Source organism: Carcharodon carcharias, chromosome 3 (genome assembly GCF_017639515.1).
Source record: "Carcharodon carcharias isolate sCarCar2 chromosome 3, sCarCar2.pri, whole genome shotgun sequence".
Taxonomy (NCBI): domain Eukaryota; kingdom Metazoa; phylum Chordata; class Chondrichthyes; order Lamniformes; family Lamnidae; genus Carcharodon; species Carcharodon carcharias.
Window position 1 is genome coordinate 80,995,012 of NC_054469.1, and position 21,991 is coordinate 81,017,002.

The window sequence follows — 21,991 nt, forward strand, 5'->3', positions numbered from 1 at the left end:
ATTCGACAACCGGGAAATCCTGGCCTATTTTTCTTTCCAAAGAAGCCATCTGATCTGGAGTGTTTCCAACATTTTTTAACTTTATTTCACTGTTTACAAACTCAGCATTCTAACACCAGCATGCAGGCCCTATCCACTCCATCATAAAGGCTGTCTACTTTCATCTGCATACTACTTACCTCTAACCCTGCCTCAACCTGTCATCAGCTAAAAGCCTCATTACTTCCCTTGTCACATTTAGACTGGATCATTCTAATGCTTTCCTTGCCTCTATTTTCTCCCCTCAGTTCTCTATTAATTTCATCCTGTAAACTAGCACAAGTCAAAGTAAAACTGGGCTGATCAACCCATCAGATTTTTTCCTCTACTTTGGAAAGTATCTTACCTCCAATTTCTATGGCCAGAATTTTACATTCCCCCTGGCAGGCACGTGCCCAACCTGTCCGGCGGCAAGATAGCACAAGATAATGTTGGGCAGGCATCTCGGCGCCTTTGTGCAATATCTCGCTTGGTGGGTGTGCGCGGCTGTTGGGAGCGTGCCCGCCAACCATTAAGTGGGCAAGTAAGCCCATTAAGGAGGCAATTGAAAGCTATTTTTCGTGGCCTGTCCACTTTTATGGCTGGAGGATGGGCCAATCGGCCAGGTGGTCTTTACATTTTTGCTCAAACCTCAATCCAGTTTGGGATGAAATCTTCATGGGGACTTTTTTTTTTAAATGAGGTATGCTTTCTGGTGCTTGGTTGTGCTGCATGGACATATTTTGCAGCATTTTTGTTGTTTCGTTTATTCTATGGAGGTCTGCAGCTCCCTGAGGCAGCGGTCTGTCTTCAGGGAGCTCACTGGAAGCGCTCGCCAGCACCCACGGTGATGTTGGCACCCGCCCTCTTTCTGCCCCCACCGGCAGTGCCGAGCCTTTCTCAGCGTGCGTTTCACGCTGGCTGGCCGTTAATTGGTCTGCCAGCATGAAATTGCGGTCGGGGGCTGATCGTGTTTGGAGGCCGGTTCCCATCCACTCCCGGGCCAGCCGATCGCGCACGCCGACAAGTGAAAAATTCAGGCCGATGTTTCTTAGAAAGCCCAGCAGTAGTCAGATGTCTGATGTAGTCCTGAAATTGTGTAATTTTTTTTTACATTTAAATAGTCGAAAAGATTTGTCAATATGACGATAATTTCGAAGTATTCGTACGGATTCATTGGGGAAGAACAATGCCCTGACAATGCACACCAATCAGCGGTTGCCACTGATGTGTTTAAACCAGTCTACCTTCCTTCAGAATACTTGGGTTTTAGCTATCACTCTTTCCTTTTTTTTCTGTTTACCTTATCTTCTCTGATTGTAGTAGAAATTTTTTTCATGCATTCATACCTGAAAATATTTAACTTCTGCATTGGCGTTTGAGAGTTCACATTCAAAAATAACTTTATCTTTCTCTGGAACTTTGATATCTACTAAAGCTTTGGAAAAGGTCACGGGAGGCTCTTAATGCTGATTTGATGACAGCACTGTAATTTTGGAGCTTGACACTCCAGCTTAAGCTATCTCTTAATTTTGCACATCCGAACATGCATTTAGCAACAGGAAGGACCCCCCCAGGCAGTGATATTTAAAGGGATAATCAACTACTTGCAGGTTAATTGCTGATTGATTTTTACTGACTCTTGCTGTGACTGTAGAAGTATTTGGTGGTTTCCAGAGTTGTTTAAAGTTTCTAAAATCCATATCAAGTGGTATATGCTGTAGGACTTTGTTCATTTTTCCTGTCATGCTGTAGATCAAGCAAGCTACAGCATCCATATCTGGAAGCAAGTTTGTTCAGAATCCCTGAAATCAGGTCAGAGGCCTTCCACAGCAGCACTGGCTGCTGGAAGAGAAGAGGAGGAGGAGGAGGAGGAGGAGAAGAGGGAGATGGGATCTTAACAGGAGACTATATTTGCCCTTCCTGAACTGAGGTGTTGTATCTCAGGTGTCTACATTTCAATACGAATGCCCTCAATAAAATCAATCACATGCTGCAGCCGCAAATACATCCTCAGAGTAGCCGGTGGGGGGGGGGGGTACCGGCATTGCCAGTGACTTTGAAGGTGACTGTGGCCATGAACTTTTATCTGTCTGGCTCCTTTCAGGCTGCAGCAGGTGAAATTTGCAACATCCAGCATCGAATAAGGACGGTTAGTAAGGTTCTTGTTTCTCAAGAAATCTGAATACATTTCATTCTCTTTTGGCAGCAAGAAGCAGATGAAGCAGGTACACAGCTTCACGAGAACAGCAGACATCCCCGTGGTGCAGGGTATAATCTACTACACACATGTCGCTTTGTGGGTGGTACATGTCAATTTTGAGATCTACCACTACTGTAAGGCATTTCACTCTCTCAACATCCAGCTGCTGTGCAACCATACACAATGCATCATGCAGGGCTATGCCCAGTTTCTTGGCAGACACTGGAAAGGATGGGTTCCTAGTTCTACGCAGAAGGCAAATTCCTCCATGCTTCTTGTAGGCTTTCTAGCTGGCCTGCCAAGCATTTCATTGTGAATACCCAGTGGCCTCCTTCAGTAGGCCAGCCCATGTCCTCATTTAAGTCCTGTGCAGAAAAACTTGTGTGACCCTCGCCATCTGTCAAGTTGGTACCTGTGCTACCCTTACTCCCTTGTCCCATGACTACAGGCCACTTCATCCAGTGGCTCACCACATGCAAATTCCACTTTTAAACTATCCTCTAAAGTAACAGCAGTGTCAGTATTGGAGCTGATGGCTGTGAGTGTCAGAGAAAGTGATAGTGTTTCTTCTTCATCACTGTCTTCCTGCTCTTTCACCACTGCCTGGCCAGGTTGCAGTTCTTGGGTATCTGAAAAGAGAAGGGGACAGGGATATGTTGTGGTGAGGGGAGGGGGAAAGCAAGAGGTGCCCCACAAACGATGCTTGTAGAATAAGGGGGAAGTGATATCTCAGAAGGAGGATTAAGTTTCAACTTTGCCACTGGTCACAGCCTCAGTCATGCCTGCTCCAAAAATAGCAAACACTATTTTCTCCATCAGGGTGAGGACATGCAGCCATGCTTGTCCTCTGCTGGTTAGGCATTTCTGCCTCTGGTTATGTACCATCTTGTCCTAAAGGAGAGAGAAAAGTGGGTCAGTGAGTGCTGTACAATGTGTTGGGTGATATGGGTGTCAAGGTTGAACAGCTGGAAGTGCGTACAAGCTGAGATGTTGGTTTGAGGCTTGCAGCAGTGCTAAATGTATGACCGGGAGGTGAAGCCATGAATGTTAGGTATGAGTCATGATTGATAGAGATGGTTAGTAGGTGAGTGATGATGCTGTGGTGTTTTGAGGAATTAATGAGCTTGTGGTGCAGTTGGTAGGATATAACTGTTGAAGATATATTCACCGAACATGACCACTCACTTGACGTTGACACTGCATCCAGTTCCTCAAGGCTAGACTGCTGGCATTGACCATTGGGGCAATCTGGTCCCACCGTTTGTCTCAGGATCTCTCCGGCCCTCCAGATCAGAACATTTTTGAACCTCCTCTCTGTTATGCTATTTTTGTGAAGTTCAGAACCTGTTGTGGAATGATAACCAGCACCTGTTCTGGCCTGAATACACCATTCCTTTAAGAGTTGCAAGTTGGCTTTAAGTAGTGGAGGCCAGCTTTAACTCCTACTGGGCTCTTATGATTTTCTACTCCTTGCTCAGGTGCACAGCCACTCAACAGTGCATGAAGCACTGGTTGCACAGTACAATTATTTAAATCAGCTGGCAACACAAAGTTTGTATGCTGCCTGAATCAGAATCAGAATCAGAAACAGAAACAATGGGTGCCAGTTAATCGTGCATCATGATTTCGCACCATTTCCAGGGTTATCAAATTGTGCGACAGAGTCCATTTTCAAATTATATACAGTTGCATAAAAAGAATGGTTTTCTTTGTCAGGAAAGAGAAATCCAAGTATAGAATCCCTGCTTCTTTACTATTGTGAAATAGTTAAGAAGGGCACTTGTCCTTACTGCTCATCTATCACTAAATAGTTCAAATGCTTAGTACATTCAGGTAGGGCAAAGCAGAAAGGGTGAAAGGGTGGGTGTTTTGTTGTGGCTGTTATTGTGCCCTGTTATTCTGTACTTCTCAACAATCGAGACCAAGTGTGTGGGAGGGCAGCTAAACAAACCAGGCATGTTCAGCTTGCAAATCACCAGTTGTCCACCCCTGTCATAGTGGCTGGAGACAGCTGCAGTACAACAATATGGTTCAGGCCCAGTTCAGATATGCAAATTGGAACCTAAAGTCAGCTGCCAAGAGGCAACTAATATTTCAGTGAATTCACTAGAGTCTCCAAGGAACTATTCCCATCCTCAGAACAACAAATCTATTCTTCAAACTGAATGGTGAAACTTCCCTGGAAATGGACATAGTGGCCATTTCATGAATTCTAAGTGTATTTTACTGACAATAAGAGAAAGGCTAATTTCAAATTTTATTGAGGAAACCAGTGCTCATAAAAAAGGGGTTCTGTAGTTATTTAGTACTAGGTACGTTACGGGCAACATTTCACCCCCATCGGTGGGGGGGGATGTACCGGAGCATATGTGGGCAAGTGGGTTTCCGATCGGTGCGCCCGGTCGGGAGCGCGCTGCCATTTTATGTGGGGGGCCAATTAAAGCCCGCCCTGCGTGTGCGGGTGGGGGTGGGGGGGAAATTTCGTGAGCCGGGAGTGTGCTCTTTCATGCATGCACATGAAAGAGCGCACGGATCTCCCTGAGGCAAAGTTCCGCCTCAGGGAGATCGCTGGAAGATTTAAAAAATTGTGGAAGTGTGGGAAAAAAATTCCTGGCATGTCCCCTCATGTGATACTGTCACATGAGCTGGGACATGTCAATTTCTTCTATTTCATCATTTCATAAACATTTTAAAATCCTCATGAAACCTCATCCTGCCCGTGGATGAGGTTTCATATTTTTCCTAAAGGCCACCTGGCCTCCTCACCTGCTCGCCAACCTTAAGGTTGGACGGGCAGGTCCATTAATTAGGTTAATTACTTTTTAAAGGCCTTAAGTGGCCATTACAGTTTGGCGGGCACGCAGCCGACTCGGCTGCACGCCCGTCGAACTGAAAATCTAAATGACGCGGGGTGACGTTGGGACACAAACCCAACGTCATCCCGTGTCATTTTATGTGTCGGTGAGTGGGCCCCGCCCCACGACCGGAAGATGCAGCCCTATGTTCCTGCCCAAGAACCAAAGGGTAGCAAATTATATAATTCTAATAATGTAAGGCATAGCTGAAATGAATATTATAAATTTATAACAAGAGTTAAAGGTATCTTGACAATTATAGTACTTATTTCAACACCATACAGCCTTTTCTCTGAAGTGCAAGTAAGTAAAGAGAAAATTCAGTTGTCTGCTTAAGAATAATTAGAAGCTGTGAAGACTTTAACTGGAACCATATATTCATTCACTCATAACCAAAGCTCAAATTGGAGATCTATTATTCAGCCCATTACTAACTGTTTTAATACAGATCATGTCGATTTTCTTTTTATTCAATATGGTTTCAATTCCCAACTTCTCTCATTAGGTAGCAGCTTCTCCTTTGACTCAGAAGACGAACTTCAAGATTTGCACACATAATCCAGGAGTTGCATTGTTGAAGGTGTCATCTTTTGGATAAAGCATTAAATTGAATCCTTATCAGCTGTAAAGAGTACCTAAAGATCCCCTGGCATTATCTGATGCATGTAAGGAGCTTTCCTAATTTCCTGGACAACAATTCTTCTACCATCAAAAACATCGTTAATCTCATTCACTGCTTGTTGAAACCGCGCTCTGTGCAAAAATGACTGCAGTTGAAAAGTAATTAATTGTCTGTGAAGCACTTGGGCATATCCTGAGAATCTGATAAGGTGCTATTTAAATGTCAGTTCTTTCTTGCTAGATTAATTTTTTATATCAGAGATAAGGACATTGATCCAATCAGATAATTTGATACCAGAATATGAATTTTTTTTAGCACTGATGAGAGGAAGTTCTGTTATGTGATATCATACAAATGTGTTAACCCATTCATCTAAAATCTCTGTATTAACCTGGATATTAACCAATTTAAATTAAATTATGTCAAGAGACGCTCATTTCCCATAACATGCAAAAGTACAGAGCAATATTTATTTCAGTAGGTAAGGATTCTCCCTGATCCTTTCCAAAAATCAAGAAAAGCAAAATTCCAGATTTTACTAAACTTCATTCTACAAACATATCTAGTTGACTCCCTTGGCATAAGATGGCATGAGATCGAAACAGTTTCAGCAAGCCAAAAGTCATCGTTATTCCACACAGCTGTCAATCATCCTGAGCCATGTTTATCCTTATAAACTGCACATAGATCCAGATCCTCCGATCCAAACCAGTTTTTTTAGAAGGATCCTCACTCCTGAGTCATACAGTAGTGATTTCAAGTGTCATTCCAATAATTCAACACATACCCTGAGTTGATACTTCACAGCAATACCGAGGGACTACTTTATTAATGATTTCAAGTGTCATCCCAATATTTCAGCACATACCCTGAGCTGATACTTCACAGCAATACCGAGGGACTACTTTACTATCAAGAGATGCTGTCTTTCACTAAAGGCATTAAACCAAGTCTGTATATCCATCTCCATGTCTGCTCAGGTGGACATAAAAAAATCCCACAGCACTACTTAAAGAAACACAGTCGAGTTCTCCCAGTATCCTGGCCATAATTCATCCATGAACCAATGCTACCAAAAATAAAGTAACTGGTCATTAACTCCACATGCTATGCGGAAAATGGTTGTGGCAATCCCCACATTACACTTCAAAAGAATCTCAGTTGCCGTGAGGTGCTTCAGAATAACTTGAAAATGTGAAAATTCTTTTTTTCAGACTCTTTTCAAAGCCATTGTCTATTAACTACTTTAGCCTAGAGTCTATTCCACAGATCCACTATTGAGGGAACGGGGTGGAAAGAAGGGAGTGCTGAATGGAAAGAGAAGCAATTTCTTCTACTGTCAAATTCTGCTTAAGGCATCCTAATTTTAGAGTTTGTGCTCCAGCTCAGCTCCCACAGTTAATTAACTGTCTGTGTGTTACACAGTGGATTGCACCATCTTTCAATTCTGTTAAAAACAACTTCAGTTTTTTGAATTCTTTTCAAAGCCCTAAATTGTGGAATTATCCTTGTCAATCCTCTCTAAACCTCTATAATATTTCAACATCCCTTTAAAGATAGAATGACCAACATCATTCAGTATATTTTAAATGTGACCTTACCAATGGTCTGCGCGTGGTTTTTGACTTAGAATCAAAATGCTCCTGAAACACAACTTAGTATTGATAACTTAGTATTTCATAACAATTTCATAGGAATCTTACATTTAGGCAAAGATCAATAATTATTCCAAAATTCATTTCTTTTATCATAATTTCAAGTGGAGAATCCTTGTTACATTTCTATTCCAGTTACACTAATGATTTTATGTATATCAACAAATCTCTGCTATCTCTTCGACTATTCATTTAACAATAGAGCTGTCAACACCCATGTAAATATTAGGACTAAAATTTGTAACTAAAATGGCTGTCACAAGAAAGCTAGACCTACGTTTGCAGTAGCTGCAAGCCCATCACAGTTGAGGAAATGATTTGGGTGGTAGGACCCCTGACCTCTTGTCTCATTTTCCCGGGTTATTCTTGGAAGGGATTCCAATATTTTTGAATCAGGTAAAACCAAACCAAAGGGGCTAGTGTGGATCCTAGGGATAGGACTAAGACTGGAAGGTAAGTAACCCCCAGGATAACCACAGGTAATTAGGATCTTATGGATGTTGATCCCCATTGGTCGCATTGATTTTAATTTACCAAAATTCCCTAGATTCTGGAAAGGTCCCATCAGATTGGAAAATAGGAAATGTAACTCTATTAAAGAAGGAGGGAGGCAGAAAGCAGGAAACTACAGGCCAGTTAGCTTAACACCTGTCATAGGAAAAGTGCTGGAATCTATTATCAAGGAGGTTATAGTGCGCGCTTAGAAAAAGTCAATACAACCAGGCAGTGACAACGTGGCTTTCTGAAAGGGAAATCATCTTAGTCTAATTTATTAAAGTTCTTTGAGGAAGGAACAAGCATCATGGATAAAGGGAAATCTGTGGATGTGGTGTACTTGGATTTCCGAAAGGCATTTAACAAGGTTACTACATAAAATAAGAGCTAATGGTGAAGGGGATAACATATTAGCTAACCAATCCTCTATCGATGCTAACAGGAAACAGAGAGTAGGCATAAATGGGTCATTTTCAGGTTGGCAAGATGCAATGAGTGCAGTGTCACAAGGATCAGTGCTGGGGCCTCAACACAATTTAAATTAATGACTTGGATGACAGGATTGAATGTATGGTTGTTATATTTGCTGATGATGCAAAAGTGGGTAGGAAAGTGAAGAGGATATGAGAAGTGTGCAAAGGGATATAGATAGGTTAAGTGAGTGGGCAAAAATTTGGCAGATGGGGAATAATGTGGCAAAATATGAACTTGTCCATTTTGGCAGGAAGAATAGAAAAGCAGCTTATTATTTAAATGAAGAGAGATTTTAGAACTCTGTGGTACAGAGAGATCAGGGTGTCCTGGTACATAAATCACAAAAAGTTAGTATGTAGGTGCAGCAAGGGATTAGGAAGGCAAATGGAATGTTGTTGTTCATTGCAAGGGGAATGGAATATAAAAGTAGGTATGTTTTGCTACAGTTGTATAGAGCATTAGTGAGGCCAGATCTGGAGCACTGCGTACAGTTTTCGTCTCCTTATTTAAGAAATGGCATACTTGCATTAGAAGCAATTCAGAGAAGGTTCACTCGACTGATTCCTGGAATGAGGGGATTATCCTATGAGGAAAGGTTAGACAGGTTGGGCCTGCATCCACAGATGATTAGAAGAATGAGAGGTGATCTTATTGAAACATATAAAGTCATGAGGGGACTTGGCAGGGTGGATTTTGAAAGGATGTTTCCCTTTGTGGGAGAGTCCATAACTAGGGAACATAATTTAAAAATAAGGTGTCTTCCATTTAAGAGATGAAATTTTTTTTCTCTCAGAGGGTTGTAAGTTTGTGGAACACTCTTCCCCAGAGAGTGGTGGAGGCAGGGTCAATGTATACTTTTAAGGCTGAATTGGATAGATTCTTGATTGACAATGGAGTCAAAGGGGATAGGAAGGAAAGGGGAGTTGAGGTCACAATCAGACCAGCCATGATCTTATTGAATGGTGGAACACGATCAACGGGCTGAATGGCCTACTCCGCACCTAATTTGTATGTTTGTATCATCTACTTTTATGGCATGCAGCGATATGCAGCTGAGAATCTACAAGTGAACAGAGTTATGCAAAGGGTGTGTCTGGGGCATTTAATATCCGGGGTCCATTTGGGCATGGACCTCAAATGTACTCTTCCTGTCCATCACTGAAGTGGAGTTGGTAGGGGGTGGGGCGGTGAGGGGGGGATCTGCCATATTGTCTTGGGAATATAATTTATCTGCCTGCTGTTGATATTTCTAACCGACCAAATAGATGCAAATTCTAAAATAAGAACCATATTGCTTAAGTTTTATTTAACAAATTTTTTAAAGGAATTGTTATTTTCTGTGCATTTGTTTGGAAAATTTTTAAACAGTTCCCAGTAGAAACTCACAGCAAGCATTTTTTTTTAATAGTCAAAACTGCAGAGATGGTAAAATTTAACATTCCACTGAATGCTACTTTCCAATTTCCACTGCATGTGGTAATTCATTTGTCTCCCAGCTTAGCAATTTCCTCTAATTACAACACTGCTCATGTTACAAACAATATCAGTGGCAGCAGGAGAAAACAAAATATTAACTTCAGTAGAATTTTCTGAATATTTTAATTTTATTTATGAATGAGGGGACTTAACCTAATTGAATTAGCATACACTGCATGCAGCTAAAAAAAAATGAATCAGACAGAAGAGAAAAGTTGGGAGAGGAAAAGATAATAGGGGAAGAGAGAGTGGAGGAGAGGCAGAGGTGGGAAATGCTAACACAGATGAAGCCTCAGGCCTAATTCCCAGTGGGTCTTGGGCCAAAGACATCAGACACATGTTCTCTTCAGGACACCCATTTTGTGCCAGTTTCCAATGCTGGTCCAATTTTTCAAAGAGGATGTTCAGTACAAACACTAGCTGCTGAAATTATTGCACAGAATTACTTCATTTTGTTATGTACAAATGTAAAAAAGTATAACTGACGCCAGAAGGAACATCTAAGTAAAATATTCCCAATGATAACCTATTTTCTTTTCCCATCACAGATCTGCAAGGTTTAATGCAGAGATCTGCTGTGGTTAAATAAACAGAATCTTTGCCGAGGCATTATCAATTTCAGAATAAGCATTTGATTGATAAGTCAGAAGCCTTGGAAATGTCAAGACCATTACATTACCGTACAATTTATGGCTCTTTATAACTTCAGCATCTAATTTGTCTGAGCAATTCATTCAAAACAATCTAAACAATTTGCATTATACTTAATGTCAGTTAATTATCGATTAGGAGTAGAACTGCCTCACTCATAGGGACAGATTGCTCATACACACAGCCACTCAACAGTACTCAAAAGGAGGGATAAATTCATTGCCATTCCATTTAATAAACACATTGTTTGTCACAAGACCCTATAAATTTCAGCTTAAAATTTAAATAGACCAAGCAATCTAAACATATGCTGTTATTTATACGACTGCTTAATTATAAATAATATCATATGACACAGAAGAAGCAGAAGTCTAATTATTTGTAACGTGTACACTGTATGTATAAAGATCCTGAAGTCAGAGTTGTCATTGCCACTGAAATGCTTTGGGCAGAGTTTTGCCCTTGATGGGCGGGCGGGCCCCACCGGCTCGGCGGCAGGCAGGCAGCCATTCGCTGCTGCCAAAACGGGCCCCGCTGCCATTTTAAGTGGGCGGGTCAATTAAGGTTGGACGGGCAGGACGTTTAATTGCCTTAATTATCCTGTCAATGGCCTCAATTGGCCATTGACAGGTCGGCGAGCGGACAGCTAATCGTGCTGTCCCCCCGCCTTCCTGAATATTTAAATTGGGCAGGATGACATTGGGGGTTCCCCCGCGTCATTTTCGCATCATCAAGCAGGTCCCACCCCCAGCTCGCCGACGGAAAAATTCTGCCCTATATGTGGATTATAGCTGCAATTCCATTACTAGCAAGGAGTAGCTTTAAATATTTTATGATCAAGTACCAGTTGTTTTTATGTTTGTGTGTGCGTATGTACATATATATATTTAAAATATATACTATATATATACATATATATATACACACACACATATATATAAAACTAATAGTATATGAATATATAAAGTGCCAAATTTTGCAGCCATCAGTGAAGCACTGGCACTTGCTGCTGACCGTGAAGAAAGCTTCCCACAGGGATCTAGTGATCACTGTGGTGCTGACTTTCCTTTCCACAGTTTAAATGTGCCGCCGAGTCAAGGGGGTATTCAGGGATGCAGCAGCAGTGATAGCAGGAAACAGGATAAGCAACCAATCACATTGAAGTATTCTCATGAACAACAAAGTCCAAGGTTCTATAAATATAATGAAAAATAATAATGATCGAATGAGGGCAGAAGCTAAAATACAAATAAACAACCAGTCGTTTGGTAATACAGAAATTGAATATTGCCGAAAAAAAGAAACATGCTGTCAAAGTTTTTCATCTTGCACTCATTAGGGCAGATGCACAAGAACACCAATTGTAAAGAGAACAACCAATTTATGCTGCATGAGAAGAGAGTGCTGATTGGTTGGCAAGTAGGCTCTGAGTGGCAGAAGTATTGCCATGGTGAATGCACCAGGGAACAGTTAACTGTCAAGCTTTTGTTTAAATTCAAATCAGGCAGGTTAATACTGATTGGTCAAGGCACTGCCATGAAAAACAAACCAGGGAATGGTAATCCCCTGAGCTTTTGATTAGTTGAGAAGGGCACAATGTGTGGACATGCGGGGCCCTGTGTGCGAATATATGTAGCTTCCAGCATGCATAAGTGAGCCACACTGAGAGCTTGACTGGTAATCTTAAATTGGTTGTTATTAGAATTCTTAGCACAATCACTACAGTTTAGCAAGTGTTCTCCAATCGCGGAATCAAATCTCATGTTGGACACCATGTTTTGAGTTTTGCAAGCACAGGCTGGTTGGGTGCTGTCAGCACTTTGCAAACAGCCGAAGGGACATGCTTTTTGATACGTTCCCCCAGTCGTTGGACATACAGCCTACATACCTGGCATCACACCAGCACTGAAGTGTATGTACCACATTATTCACCTATGTGGTAAGCAGATCATCTTTTTGACTTGACGGCAGCATCCCGTTAGTGGAGAATTCGTGTTGCTACTGCATAGCATAGCTTGAGACAGGGCACTTTTCAGCACCAAAATTGTCGGCCTTAGGCCCATTCATGAGTTTGCGCAATATACATCATGCAATGAGCTGATCAGGGTAGCCTTACCTGAAGGTTGGCTTTGATGTGCCCATGCATCCAGCTTGCATGGTGAGCAAATAGCGTGGGTGCTATTTACCTGGTCACTGAAAAGGCCAAACTTCTTGCATGTTGAACTGCTGGAATCCCAATGTGTATATTGACTAGTGAAGGTAGGCTTGCAGTAGACAGTAGTAGAGAACCTGCCGGCAGATTTCTCAATTTGCATGTCAAGGAAAGGGGACTCATTTGACTGCTCCATTTCAAAGGTGAATTTGAGTGCAGGAGCCCATTAAGTTGTTTAACGAAATCCTTACATGCAGCTGGGGATTCAAATATAGCAAACGTATCATCTATGTATCGGATATATGCAAGGGGTATGAGATTAGGTGTCATTCCATCAAAGATGCATTTCTCATGGAAACCGACAAAGATGTTTATGAGAGCTGGGCTGAGAGGGGATGCCATGGCAACACCATCTATTTGGGCATACATGGTCTAATTAAAAGTGAACTCAGCTGCATGAGTTGCTGAATTCATAAGTTCAATGAACACAGATTAAGACAATTCTGGCGCATCTAGATTGCCTCTGGAGGGGGGGTGGAATAGCTGACAACAGCTTCCAGATTTCTATGTTATTCTACGCATGTGCGAACTGCCAAAATTGCGGTTAGTTTCAAACCTGACAGTTTCCCCACATGCAATGAATATATGCAAACGTAGATCCCACACACATGTGCTTTCACAAATGGAGACAACAGCAATGCGGATTACAGTACCCTTGCAATATATTTCTGGGTTTAAGAATGTCTGGAAATAAATCTTGAATTGCTCAAATATCCAAGTTCCCAATGAATGTCATGAATAACACATTCATAACAATATCCCCTTTTCCCTCTAAATGTTTTGACAAAATATATTCCATAAATGCCCTTTATGTCAATAATGAATGCACTTAATCAGAAGTTAGCATTGAATGAGTATGTTGTACTTGTTAAGATTAATTATAATTTAAATTTAAAAAACCAATTATCCATCCACATACCCTATTGGCTGTATCTTTTTTCTCAGGTTGAGGATAAGTACACTATCAGTGCATGTAATCACTGTGTATGTGTACCTTGTTTTTGTTAATATTAATTATAATTTAAACTTAGAAATCAATGATAATAAAATCATTCATATTTCATACTGGGGTATCTGTTATTCAGATTGAGGGCGAGTAGACTGCCAGTGCATATAATCTGTATATGTTTCTATCAAGCAATCCCTGAAGCATTTAATCACATGTAATGCAATGTTAATATCGTTACAAGGCTGCATCCCTTTACTTTTGAAAATATGATTTTTCAACTGACTGGAAGTTTTACAATTTAAACTGAGACTGAACAAACTGCTTAAAAATGCAAGGCCTAGGTGAAATGCAATTCCTAGGTGAGGGTAAGAAACCAACAAATCACCCTCATGGAAGTGCGAACAGAGAGACATTTCCTATAATCCAGACATCCATCGAAACTTGTAACTGTCTAAGGAAAATACATTAAAAATGCAAAATACTGGGCATTGAAACAATGGCTGCCACAGAGAGACCCACGAAAAACCTCTTGGAAATACAAAATGGGTGAAGTATTTCAAAGCAAGGCTGCCCAGCCACTTGAGAGATTGCAAGTGACGCAGGCGGTGTCAAAAAAGTCTTCAGTAGGGGAAACTGACTAAAGGTTGCTCTCTCTCTTTTGAAAAAAAGTGTATTGCGCAGTTCGAGTGGTCAACTCTACCAGAAACCTACCAGTGAACCGAGATCTCGTAATAATTGCAACATCTTCTACATCTGACCGCACACAATAAAGCAGCCAAACCAAATCGACGGCAGCTTTAAAATCTATGCCTCAAGGACAAACAGAGGACACTTAACTGTTGGATTCTAACTCCCTTGAGAAATACGTGTGTGTGTGTGTGTGTGTGTGTGTGTGTGTGTCCATATTACTTCATGAGGGCTGAACGCTTGACATCACATTTTTATAAAAACAAAAAACTGCGGATGCTGGAAATCTAAAACAAAAACAGAATTACCTGGAAAAACTCAGCAGGTCTGGCAGCATCGGTGGAGAAGAAAAGAGTTGACGTTTCGAGTCCTCATGACCCTTCAATAGAACTAGGTGAATCCAAGGAGAGGGGTGAAATATAAGCTGGTTTAAGGTGGGGGTGGGGGGCAGCGGGGGGTTGGGTGTGGGGAGAGAAGTGGGGGGGGGGGGGGGGGAGTGTGGTTGTAGGGACAAGCAAGCAGTGATAGGAGCAGATAATCAAAAGATGTCACAGACAAAAGAACAAAAGAACACAGAGGTGTTGAAGTTGGTGATATTATCTAAACGAATGTGCTAATTAAGAATGGATGGTAGGGCACTCAAGGTGTAGCTCTAGCGGGGGTGGGGGGAGCATAAAAGATTTAAAAATAATGGAAATAGGTAGGAATAGGAAAATCTATATAAATTATTGGAAAAAACAAAAGGAAGGGGGAAGAAACAGAAAGGGGGTGTGGATGGAGGAGGGAGTTCAAGACCCCCTTCCTTTTGTTTCAAATGCATAGTGAAAATGTCCAGTACTATTGATACATGGTATATGTCATCAAGGGGAGATGAGAGTTCTAGGACCAATTTTCATGTTGAGTTTGACAAATGCAAGTCGGGCGATTTCCAAGTTCAAAACCAGAGCATGTCATCTCTGCCATACCTTCACCTGTTGGGGATGTCGACAGGCAGGGTTCAGGTTTTCCGAATCCCACGGCAGAGTCAGGAGGAGTGTGGGTACTAAAGCAGGTTGGTTAGATGGCCCACTTCAGTTCACTGGAACAGCGACCAGTTCTCTAACATAGTTCCTGTGCCCTGTGACCCTTGCTGCCTCACCTGCCCCCATGCCCCCTCATAAAGCCCATGTCACCCCATGCCCCCTCATACTCCCTATTCTCCCTCCATGCCCTCATGTATCCTCTGTAGCCACTCGCCCAGTATCCATAATGGGCAGGCCTTAGGATATCTTTGAACTGCAATTAAAAAAATAAATTTATAAAAATCTAAAAGGGAACGTTAAGCACATTAGAAATAAGAGCAGGGGAAGAATATCCAGCCTGTCAAGCCTGCTCTACCTTTCAATATGATTACTGCTGATCTTGGGCTTCAATTTCCCTTTGCCACCTGCTCCCCATATCCCTCAATTACCTCAAAGACCAAAAGTCTTTCCATCTCGGCTTTAAATATATTCAATGATGGCACATCCACACCTATCTGGCATAGAGAATTCCAAGATTCACAACCCTTTTGAATGAAGAAACTTATCCTGGGGTGGAATATTACAGCATTGAAGGCAGAGGGGCTTGTAAAATGCCCACCTACCCACCCACCCCCAACCTGTCTCCCATTTTATTGGGGGGAGGGGCGCTAGTGGTGGAGGCATGTGGCGGCCTGCCCACTCTTGGGTCTATTGAGGTCCTTAAGTGGCCAATTAATGGCCATTTAAGAGCCTAATCCCACCCCTGCTGCTATTTTACCCTTGGCAGGGGGAGGCCCACGTCACACAGATAGCCCAGCAGCTTTATTTGCTTGGCCTGAAGACAGGCAAGAGGGCTGTACCTCCTTTGGAGGTCCCCTGTACCCATCGGAGGCACCCCTCCTCGGTCATATCCCCAATTAACCCTCCCGCCTGACCTCTCAACCCCTTAACTCCTCACTCCCCTTACTTGGGCCTTCTAGCCAGACCATGCCAATGTCCCAGACTTATACTCAGTCCAGCCTCCATTAGCTCCTCTTCTTCAGGGACTGGCCATACTCTCAGCAGTGACCACCACTCAAACCTAGCGCTGCTGAGACTACAGAGCTGCCAGCCATCCAAACGGCTGGCAGCTCTCTAAGGCGTGACTTCCACCCCAGGTGGTGGTGGAAATCTCGCCCTGAGCCAATTAATACCCAGCTGCACATTAAATGGCAGTGGGGCAGCAGGTATCAGCGGGGATGCGTCCCCTGCCGACTCTTCAGGTGGTGGAGCAGGAAACCCCATCATCTGAAACATCCTACCCCTCATCTCAGTCCTAAATGATCGGCCTTAAAAAAAATCATATTCAAAGATATTTCATACTAAGAAAAACTCTCCACCATAAACCATTCAAAAAGATGTAAATCCCCTCAAGTAGCTAATCTGTTGCAAAAACAAACTAACACTTATCCACCAACTACACCAAAACAGATAATCCTTTAATAACCTTTTAAAACTGTCAATCAAAATATAAACACATCCCCCCCACTGTAATAAGTCATTCTGAACCTTTTGAAACTCAGTCTTGCATTCATAATAGCCTCAGCTATTAAAGCAAACCCTGCAACAATGCAGTCAGCAATGCAGTCCATTGAAACTGAAACACCTGCAGCTGCAGATTGTGTTCATTCCCATTTCAAACTAGACTGCCTGTCAATTAACGGAATGTGGCAGGTGCTTTTTTTTTATTCAACAGGAGGGCCATTTTTTTCAAAGCAAATGATTGCTGGGAATTTAAATCTCAGTCCAAAATATGACAAAAGAGTTTCCCAGCACATTTTTCTACATTTCTCAATGCGTAATGTCACTTTCTCCATTAGGAAAAGTACCGTAACACATGTCAACACTTATACAATGGTAGTCAATGTGGTCATTTATCTTTGCAAGACAGAGCCCTATGATCAATTATTGTATTAAAAACACATCTAATTAGATACAGCATTTAATAGTGACATTGGAAGGTGTCAAAACATTTAACACCTACCTGTAGGAATGATCTAGACTCCTCAACAGGCTTCCCCCAGTGGTCACGAATTGTTAAACGAGGTGTTTTTTTTTGAATTTCCAAAACCCACACCAGTATATAAAAATAGCGCAGGGAAGGAAAATCAAATTTCCTATGGTGCTCATAATGGTGATCTCAAAAGAGGTGTGTGTGGGCTTTGCACTTGAGGACTTCCTGATCTGCGAAAAGGCAATTAAAAAAATTCATGGGGTCGGGAAGGCACTGCAAATTGGAATTTGCAGTCAAATATTCTAATTATTCTACTTTCTTGGCTCCATTCCCTAGTGAGGTATTTTGTGTCGAATGGGAGTGGAGCAGAACAGTGACCACCCCTGGCAACACATTTACATGATTCTCTCAGTAGAGAGTTGTAAGCCAGGCTGAAGACCTGTCCATGTGAAAAGGGACTTTTTTATTGAAACAACAGAGCATAAGCTGCTGAATGTAAAGCAGTGGAACAATTGTGATGCCTCATGTGGCCTCAGGCACAAAAGAAAAGAAGAATATATCATCAATGTATATAAAGATATGTGATACTTTTCTGGAAAGTCCAAATAATTCATAAGCACTGCAGGCAGCAGCTGATTTAACCAGATGCTTTTAAGAGTAAAATCAAATTCTGGGTTAAGATGGCAGATCAATTTGAACTTATGTATCTGTATAAAAAGGATTTGTGAAGATGTGTTATTTTGTCAAAATGACATTATGGCTATTTTGTCGTTGGATTTAAAACTACTTCAGATGGCTTTCACAAATAGTTTTCAGTTGCACACATGCAATACAAGTGGAAAATATTAGTGCAAAATATTTAACTCATAGTTAAGCTACTTACCCATTACTGTAACTAAATAAAAACATTAACTTGTCTAACATTTTGCTCAATTTCTTTTAAGCGGTGAATTCTTAATTAAATAAGGCAAGAGAAAATGGGGGGCATTTTCAGCACACACCCAAAATGCCTGCCCAAGGCCAGCATCAAGAGACCTGAACCTTCGTCTGGTTTTGGCCACATTTGAATGCAGCAAATGTGCTGTTGATGCCAAATCTACACTCCACTGCAGCTCAAAGGTTGCAGGGAGGCGGGGAATTAGCTGCTTTTAATGATGTGTTGGCCAGCAGGTGAGCCAGAGGATAACCCACTCCAGGGGTCGAGCAATACAGGTCAGATGCGGGTTGCAGTATTTCTGTGGAGCCAGGAAGAGCTGGCAGATTCCTGGTTCCACAAAAATAAAAGTAAGCAGAGGTTTGGGAGCCTTTCGTGGACCAGTCATCACTGGTCCTCTTAAGGATCACTGGTTGAACATCTCATTGAGCTGCATGTTCTGCTCATGTATATTTTTAAATTGCATTCCAAGACACTGAGTTACTCATTTAAACAGGCTGACGCCCTATGCAGGGGCGCATGTTGTGTGCCCAATTACAACCCCATCTGGAAAGTTGGCCTTTGGGTAATCCATGAGGCAGCCAAATTACACCTCTAAATTTCCGCTGCCAGATTTTAACCAAAAGATAGGCAGGCAGCTCTTAAAAATCGCTCTCAATATATAGTAGTAGGAGAATCTCTTTTAAGATGGAATTATTTCCAAATCATCAGATTTAAACAGCTCTTTCTGGGATGCAGCAGTCTACACTGCATTACTTTGCCTTCATCATGTGTGCAGGGTACAGTTTCACTGCTGAAAAGAAAAAACATTAGTAAAGGAGATTTCCAATGATATTGATTAGAAAAATGCAAAAAAAGTAGATTCTGGAAATCTGAAACAAAACAGGAAATGCTGGAAATGAGTATTAACAGCATTTTCTGACATTATTACATAGGTTATTTATGCAATGCCTCAATTTTAAAATTCTCATACTCTTTTTCAAATCCCTCCATGTCTCGCCCTTTCTTTCTCTATAAGCTCTAGTCCCATAATCCTCTGAGATACCTGTGTTCCTCCAATTCTAGCCTCTTGCAGATCTCCAATTTTAACCACATCATTTTTGGTGATTGTGCCTTCAGCTGCCAAGGCCCAAAGCTCTTGAATTTCCTCCCTATACTTTTCTGTCCCTCTTCCTTTCCCACTTTAAAGCACTTCTTAACACCTACCTCTAATAATCTGCACTAATATCTCCCTATGTGGCTCAGTATCAGAATGTTTTGAATAATGCTCATACGAAGCACCATGGGATGTCCTACTATGTTAAAGGTTCTATATAAATACAAGTTGTTGTTTTTGTTCCAGTTATACTACATGACCAGTTTGAAACTGGTAGCTGTAGAGTACAAAGGTCCCAGGTAATAGTGCGAAACACACTGTTGCTGGGTTGAACCCTGGAACTCCCTACCTAACAGCATTGTGAGAGTATCTTCATTGCAAGGATTGCAATATAGCTCAAGATAGCTCACCACCGCCTTCTCAAGTCCAACTACAAATGGTTACTAAAATGCAAGCCTTGCCAGTAACATTTGTAACCCAAAAAAATATTATTTAAGAAAGCACTCTGCTTCTCAGTACAGGGCTCCACTTCCCTAGATAGTTACTTCTTAATATTGTGACTGGGGACATTTGTTCTCTCATAACATTAAAATAAATGTATGATAAGTTTACAAAGTTCCCAGGAGGACCTTTAGACCACTACAGCAATTTTTAAACTAAGTTTCAAAGTATACTGGAGTTGTATGCCACAATATGCAACGTGAAGCAGTCCCTCTGAGATTGGCAGTGGGAGGGTTGCTGATCTGTCAAATTTTCTGTCCTGCCCCACAACAATTCCCACAGGACAGGGATTTTAGTGCATTCTGTAGTTCCTTTGGTCCTCAGTTAGGAGTTAATGGGCTCTCGTCTTGCACCATTGCAACCCAAGTGGTCCATGAATGTTGGAAATCACTTTGCACTAACATGAATGTGGCAGTATAGTATCAAATTAAAAGTTTAAAATAAAAATCCATCACCTCCAAAGGTATGGGAATGGGTTTTTGTCACAAGATAGACTGTGAAATGCTTGAAATATGAAGGCAGAGTTTACTGGCACCTTGTGAATCTGTATTAAAATGCTTGTACAGAACCTTTACAGCTGCCACAATACTATAGGGAACAGCCTTAATTTAGACTAAGCTGACTCCAACATGAAGCCTGATCAAAATAAATAAAGTTAAATGTTTTTATAGTTGTTAAAAATTTCACTTACTGATGCCCCAGGTTTGAGTATGCGCAGTGAGAATTGTTCCAAGTATCAATGTTCTAACTGGGTAACTGGTTAGATCCAGACTGGAGAAGTGATGCAAAATGCAGTATTGATTTTGAAAACTGAAGGCCACTGACTGAATCTGGCTGTTCACTGTTTATTTCCGGATAATCAAGAAGCCTAACAACAAAAATCATAAATACACCACACTTAAGTATAATTTGTAATTTTTCAGTTATTTCAAGAATTAAAATATGGTAGTAACATGATCCGAAACATAGATATTGTGCACATTTAGGGCAAGATTTTCTATCTGTGGGTGGGAAACAGAGGTCGAGGCTGCTGTAGAAGAACAGCTTCCAGCATCTCTCCAATTCTGGCCTTTTGCTCTCCACTACTGACAACCTTGCTCTCTAGGCTCTAAGCTCTGGAATTTCCTTATTAAACCTCTCTGCCTCTCTATGGGCAGAATTTTTTGTCGGTTGGGTGGGCTGGGAGGGAGCGGGCACGGACCCTGATCAGATCTGCGCAGCTAATTTATGTGGGCGGGCCAATGAAGGTCCGCTGTGCGCTCCCTGTGCAGGGGGCGGGGGAGGAATTTGCCTTAGGGAGAATAGTTTTAAGTCCAAAAAGTTTAATAAAGTGGCAAGAAAACTTTTATGACATGTCCCCTCATGTGAAACTGACACATGAGCTGGGGCATGTACATTAATTTCAATAGAAAATTTTGTCAAAATTTTAAATCATTCATGAAACCTCATCCCGCCCATGGATAAGGTTCCATGAAAAATGCGAAGGCCACCTGGGCTCTTTGCCTGCCTGCCAACCTTAAGGTTGGAAGGGCAGCTCCGTTAATTATTTTAACTGAGAGTTAAATGACCTTAATAGGCCTTTGACAGTTCGACGGGCACGCAGCCGACTCGGGTGCACACCCATCGAAATGAAAGTCTGAATGACGCTCCGTGATGTCGGACGCATGCCTGACATCACCACGTGTCATTTTACGCCTCAGCGAGTGGGCCCCGCCTCCCGCTCGCCTAGCCAAAGATTCAGCCCCACGGCTCTCTCTCTCTTTCTCTGTCCTTTAAGACGCTCCTTAAAACCTATTTATTTGACCAAGCTTTAGTCACCTGTTCTGAAATCTCCTTTGTGCTTAACCTATTTGTTGGAGTTCTTAGAAGAAGTAACATGAGAACCGGTGGATGTACTGTACTTAAATTTTCAGAAGGCATTTCATAAGGTGCCTCATCAAAGGATATTACGGAAAATAAAAGCTCGTGGTGTATGAGTGACATATTGGGATGGATAGAAGATTGGCTATCTAACAGGAAAGTTAAGAGAGAGTACACATAAATGGGCCATTTTCTGGTTGGCAAAATGTGACGAGTGGTGTGCCACAGGGATCAGTGCTGAGACCTCAGCTCTTTAAAACTTAGATGAATGATTTGGATGAAGCGACTGATGGTATGGTTGCTAAATTT

General features: G+C 41.7%; 1 protein-coding gene across 4 annotated transcripts in view; it reads right to left on the reverse strand.

Moving 5' to 3' along the window:
• LOC121276031 (inactive phospholipase C-like protein 2) overlaps positions 1-21,991 on the reverse strand; it is a 340,842-nt gene that overhangs the window by 183,408 nt on the left and 135,443 nt on the right. Inside the window, exon 1 of one of the 4 annotated variants that reach the window (XM_041183976.1) lies at positions 17,322-17,429. The exons of the other annotated variants lie outside the window; for them this stretch is intronic. The gene's annotated coding sequence lies outside the window, so the exon portion shown is untranslated. Of the gene's footprint in view, positions 1-17,321; positions 17,430-21,991 lie in introns of those variants that run through there. 4 annotated transcript variants of the gene reach the window in all.